Genomic DNA, 6729 nt, shown 5'->3' with positions numbered 1-6729 from the left:
AAATATTACTTATAACAATTTATTTCTACATTAAAACACTTGCATTATTTGCAAGTTTTATAATTTAAATAGAAAATAGGTCTCAGAAAGCACAATTTTCCTCTTTTACACCTAGTTGAGCTGGGGGTAATATTTCTCAATGTATCGACAGCCTCCGACAATGTATTAACGGTTAGCGCTTTCATTGGAAACCTGGTATAATTTATCGATTAACGGCTTCTATTACTTTCTATGGGACGCGAAGATCTTTTCGGCAGCCGAAGTCCGGCTGCCGATATTGAGGTATAACGCGCCATTGGAAACAGTCGATAAACGATATTGCTTCCGACAGCATATTTATCGGTTTGCGAGTGCACGCAAACTGAATTACGACTCAATGGAAGCGAGGCCATAATAGGGAAATAGATAGCTAGGCTAGTGTATTTAGTGTCCACTACAGTCCTGAAGCCCTTTTTAGGGTTATAACTTCAGTCGTTTTTTTTCTTTGTATTTTTATTTGCATTTGCCTGGCTTTCAGCCTGTGTGTGAGGCTCACAGCATATACTGTGAAAAGTGCCACCACTGATATCTGCTTAACATTAGTGTAAATATAACCAACAAAATCATTTTGCTAGTGTAATCTAATTTCATTTTCTATCAGGCCTGTGTGTCTCTGACTTACACAGCATACTGTGGTTAATTGCTGCCCTACCTAGCAGCAGCCACCACCCATATCTGCTTAACATTATTTTAAATTTTTTAAAAAAACTTTCAAACCATTTTGCTAGTGTAATCTAATTTCATTTTCTATCAGGATTGTGTGTTTCTGACTTACACAGCATACTGTGGTTAATTGCTGCCCTACCTAGTAGCCACCACTCTTATCTGCTTAACATTATTTTAAATTTTTAAAAAAAACTTTTAAATCATTTTTCTAGTGTAATCTAATTTAATTTTCTATAAGGCCTGTGTGTTTCTGACTTACACAGCATACTGTGGTTAATTGCTGCCCTACCTAGCAGCCACGACTCATATCTGCTTAACATTATTTATTTTTTTTTTTTTTAAAACGTTTAAATCATTTTGCTAGTGTAATCTAATTTCATTTTCTATCAGGCCTGTGTCTTTCTGGCTTACACAGCATACTGTGGTCAATTGCTGTCCTAGCAGCAGCCAGCCACCACTCATATCTGCTTAACATTATTTTAAATTTTTTAAAAAAACTTTTAAATCATTTTGCTAGTGTAATCTAATTTCATTTTCTATCAGGCCTGTGTGTTTCTGACTTACACAGCATACTGTGGTTAATTGCTTCCCTACCTAGCAGCCACGACTCATATCTGCTTAACATTATTTTAAATTTAAAAAAAAAACTTTTAAATCATTTTGCTAATGTAATCTAATTTAATTTTCTATCAGGCCTGTGTGTTTCTGGCTTACACAGCATACTGTGGTTAATTTCTGCCCTAGCAGCCACGACTCATATCTGCTTAACATTATTTTAAATGTAAAAAAAAAACTTTTAAATAATTTTGCTAGTGTAATCTAATTTCATTTTCTATCAGGCCTGTGTGTTTCTGGCTTACACAGCATACTGTGGTTAATTGCTGTCCCAGCAGCAGCCAGCCACCACTCATATCTGCTTAACATTATTTAAGTTTAAAAAAAACCCTTTTAAATCATTTTGCTAGTATAATCTAATTTCATTTTCTATCACGCCTGTGTGTTTCTGGCTTACACAGCATACTGTGTTTAATTGCTGCCCTAGCAGCCACAACTCATATCTGCTTATCATTATTTTAAATTTAAAAAAACCCTTGTAAATCATTTTAATAGTGTAATCTAATTTCATTTTGTATCAGGCATGTGTGTTTCTGGCTTACACAGAAAACTGTGGTTAATTGCTGCCCTAGCAGCCACGACTCATATCTGCTTAACATTATTTTAAATTAAAAAAAAAAAATTAAATAATTTTGCTAGTGTAATCTAATTTCATTTTCCATCAAGCCTGTGTGTTTCTGGCCCACATCATATACTGTGATTAATAGCTCTTTTTTCCACCACTTATATCCGGTGTAACATTAGTTTAAATTTTGTAAAATAAAACTTTTATGTCAATCTTCTAGTGTTATTTAATTTTAGTTTACAGGCCAGCCTGCCACCACTAGTGCCAGCCTGTGTGTCAGGCTGCCAGCACATACTGTGCCTAGTTCTATCCTGAGTGCCATCACTCCTATCTGTTGTAACATTATTGTAACTTTTTTAAAAACAAACTGTTACATCAGTCTGCTATTGTTATTTAATTCAGTTGCCTGTCTGCTAGCGTGTGTGCCAGGCCCACTTTCCATCTAGTGCCACGAATGATATTTGTTATAATAGTAGTGTAAATATTTAAAATAAAAACTTTTTGACTGTGAATCATCAGCCTGCTAGTGCAATTGAATTGCAGTTGCCTGCCTTCCAGCGTGTGTGCCAGGCCCACTTGCCAACTAGTGCCACCAATCATATTTGTTATAACAGTAGTGTAAATATTAAAAAAAAATATTTTTTGACTGTGAAAGATCAGTCTGCTAGTGTAATCTAATTGCAGTTGCCTGCCTGCCAGCGTGTGTGCCAGGCCCACTTGCTGCCCACTATTGACACCAATCATATTTGTTATAACAGTATTGTAAATATTTAAAATAAATAATTTTTTGACTGTGAATCATCAGTCTGCTAGTGCCATTGAATTGCAGTTGCCTGTCTGCCAGCGTGTGTGCCAGGCTACTTGCCAACTAGTTACACCAATCATATTTGTTCTAACAGTATTGTAAATATTTAAAATAAAAAATTCTTAGATTGTGAATCATCAGTCTGCTAGTGCAATTGCATTGCAGTTTCCTGCCTGTCAGCGTGTGTGCCAGGCTCACTAGCCAACTAGTGCCACCAATCATATTTGTTGTAACAGTATTGAAAATATTTTAAATCAAAACTTTTTTTGACAGTGAATCATCAGTCTGCTACTAGTGCCATTGAATTGCAGTTGCCTGCCTGCCAGCGTGTGTGCCAGGCCCACTTGCCAACTAGCTACACCAATCATATTTGTTCTAACAGTATTGTAAATATTTAAAATAAAAAATTCTTAGATTGTGAATCATCAGTCTGCTAGTGCAATTGAATTGCAGTTTCCTGCCTGCCAGCGTGTGTGCCAGGCCCACTAGCCAACTAGTGCCACCAATCATATTTGTTGTAACAGTATTGAAAATATTTTAAATCAAATTTTTTTGACTGTGAATCATCAGTCTGCTACTAGTGCCATTGAATTGCAGTTGCCTGCCTGCCAGCGTGTGTGCCAGGCCCACTTGCCAACTAGTTCCACCAATCATATTTGTTCTAACAGTATTTTAAATTTTTAAAATAAAAAATTATTAGATTGTGAATCATCAGTCTGCTAGTGCAATTGAATTGCAGTTTCCTACCTGCCAGCATGTGTGCCAGGCCCACTAGCCAACTAGTGCCACCAATCAAATTTGTTCTAACAGTATTGAAAATATTTTAAACAAAACTTTTTTGACTGTGAATCATCAGTCTGCTACTAGTGCCATTGAATTGCAGTTGCCTGCCTGTCAGCGTGTGTGCCAGGCTCACTTGCCAACTAGTTACACCAATCATATTTGTTGTAACAGTATTGAAAATATTTTAAATCAAAACTTTTTTGACTGTGAATCATCAGTCTGCTACCAGTGCCATTGAATTGCAGTTGCCTGTCTGCCAGCGTGTGTGCCAGGCCCACTTGCCAACTAGTTACACAAATCATATTTGTTCTAACAGTATTGTAAATATTTAAAATAAAAAATTCTTAGACTGTGAATCATCATTCTGCTAGTGCAATTGAATTGCAGTTTCCTGCCTGACAGCGTGTGTGCAAGGCCCACTAGCCAACTAGTGCCACCAATCATATTTGTTCTAACAGTATTGAAAATATTTTAAATCAAAACTTTTTTGACTGTGAATTATCAGTCTGCTACTAGTGCCATTGAATTGCAGTTGCCTGCCTGCCAGCGTGTGTGCCAGGCTCACTTGCTAACTAGTTACACCAATCATATTTGTTCTAACAGTATTGTAAATTTTTAAAATAAAACATTTCTTGACTGTGAAACATCAGTCATCTAGTGTAATCTAATTGCAGTTGCCTTCCTCCCAGCGTGTGTGCCAGGCCCACTTGCCAAGCCAACTAGTGCCACCAATCATATTTGTTCTAACAGGTTTAAAAATATTTAAACTAAAAACTTTTTTTACTGTGAATCATCAGTCTGCTAGTGCCATTAATTTGCATTTGCCTGCCTGCCAGCGTGTGTGCCAGGCCCATTTGCCGTTTGCAACTAGTGCCACTAATCATATTTGTTCTAACAGTATTGTCAATTTTTTAAAAAAAAACTGTGGACTGTGCCAGGCCCATTTGCCATTTCCAACTAGTGCCACCAATCATATTTGTTCTAACAGTATTGTCAATTTTTTTAAAAAAACTTTGGACTGTGAAGCATCACTCAGCTAGTGTAATCTAATTGCAGTTGCCTTCCTCCCAGTGTGTGTGCCAGCCAGGCCCACTTGCCAACTAGAGCCACCAATCATATTTGTTAAAACAGTACTTTTAATATTTAAAAAATAAACATTTTTGACTTTGAAACATCAGTCTTTTTTTTGTTGTCAGGCTCACAGCGTATACTGTGCCCACTTGCCCAGTGCCACCACTCATAATTTGTTTAATAGTATTGTAAGTGTACATTTTAAAAAAAATGACAGACAGAGGCAAGCCACTCCGCAGGTGCTGTCGTGGTCGTGGTGCTCTGATTCCTTTAGACCCTACAAATATGCACATTGTTCAGACGCCAGGTGCCAGGGGGGACGCGAAAAGTTCTGAGGAGGACCTAGTTGAATGGCTAACACAGGACACCCAATCTTCTACAGCTTCCGCTCCTAGTCCTTCTAACCTTGACGCACCATCCACGTCCAGCTGTGCTTTGGGCACCTCTCAAGTGACCAGTGCCACTCGCCCGCCTGTCGCCACCACCAACACTAGCACCACAGCCGCTTCACTTGATCTGTCACAGGAGTTATTGACACATCAGTTGGAAGAAATGAGTGATGTGCAACCATCATTGACAGAGGATGTAGATAACAGTGATATGTCTCAGTCAGGCAGCATTACAGACATGGAGGTACGGTGTGATGATGATGATGATGATGATGTTGTACCGGCTGCTGCTTCCTTTGTTGATGTGTAAGATACAAGTGAAGCGGTTGATGATGATGTGTCGGTGGATGTCACGTTGGTGCCTGCTAGAAGAGAAGAAGAAGAGGGGGAACGTTCAGATGGGGAGACAGAGAGGAGGAGGAGACAAGTTGGAAGCAGGGGGAGGTCATCTCAAGGAGCTAGTGGCACAGTCAGACAGTATGCATCGGCACCCGGGGTCAGCCAGACAGCACGCCGACGCCAATCAACGCATGCTGTTGCCACCACCAGAATGCCGTCATCGCAGAGCTCAGCAGTGTGGCATTTTTTTTGTGTGTCTGCCTCTGACAACATTGATGCCATTTGCAACCTGTGCCAAAAGAAACTGAGTTGTGGGAAGTCCAACACCCACCTAGGTACAACTGCTTTGCGAAGGCACATGGTCTCACATCACAAACGCCGATGGGAAGAATACATGAGTAGAAGCAGCACACAAACTCAAAGCCACCCTCCTTCTCCTGCTCCAGCATCTTCAGCCACATCAACCACTGCTGTCCTCCTTGCCCCCTCTCAACCATCCTCCAATGAGTCTCTCTTACGTAGCAGTTCCTGGTCATCTGCCCACAGTCAGGTGCCTGTCAAGGACATGTTTGAGCGTAAGAAGCCAATTTCTCAAGGTCACCCCCTTGCCCGGCGTCTGACAGCTGGCTTGTCTGAACTCTTAGCCCGCCAGCTTTTACCATACAAGCTGGTGGAGTCTGATGCTTTCAAAAAATTTGTATCTATTGGGACACCGTAGTGGAAGGTACCTGGCAGAAATTTATTTTCACAAAAGGCAATCCCAAACCTGTACTCTATTGTGCGAAAGGAAGTAATGGCATGTCTGGCACACAGCGTTGGGGCAAGGGTCCATATGACCACTGATAGCTGGTCTGCAAAGCATGGTCAGGTCAGGTATATCATCTACACTGCGCATTGGGTAAACCTGCTGATGTCTGACAAGCATGGAATGCGTGGCTCTGCAGAGGAGTTGATGACACTGCCATGACTTGCAGGCAGGGCTGCTGCTACCTCCTCTACTCCTCCTACTCCATCCTCTTCCATAACCTCTTCCTTGGCTGAGTCCTCTTCTGCTTCTGCGTCTTGCTCCACATCAACGGCACCACCCCAGCTCCCCAGGTACTATTCAACATCCCGGATACGGCAGTGTCACGCCGTCTTGGGGTTGACTTGCCTGAAAGCGGAGAGTCACACCGCACCAGCACTCCTGACCGCCCTGAATGCACAGGTGGATCAGTGGCTGACTCCGCACCAACTGGAGACTGGCAAGGTTGTTTCTGACAATGGAAGTAATTTGGTGGCGGCATTGAAATTGGGCAAGTTGACACATGTGCCGTGCATGGCACAAGTGTGTAATCTGATTGTACAATGCTTTGTGCATAAGTACCCAGGCTTACAGGACGTCCTGAAGCAGGCCAGGAAGGTGTGTGGCCATTTCAGGCATTCCTACATGGCCATGGCGCACTTGTCCGATATCC

This window comes from Bombina bombina, chromosome 1 (assembly GCF_027579735.1).
Source record: "Bombina bombina isolate aBomBom1 chromosome 1, aBomBom1.pri, whole genome shotgun sequence".
NCBI lineage: Eukaryota > Metazoa > Chordata > Amphibia > Anura > Bombinatoridae > Bombina > Bombina bombina.
Note: the sequence above shows the minus strand (reverse complement) of the source record.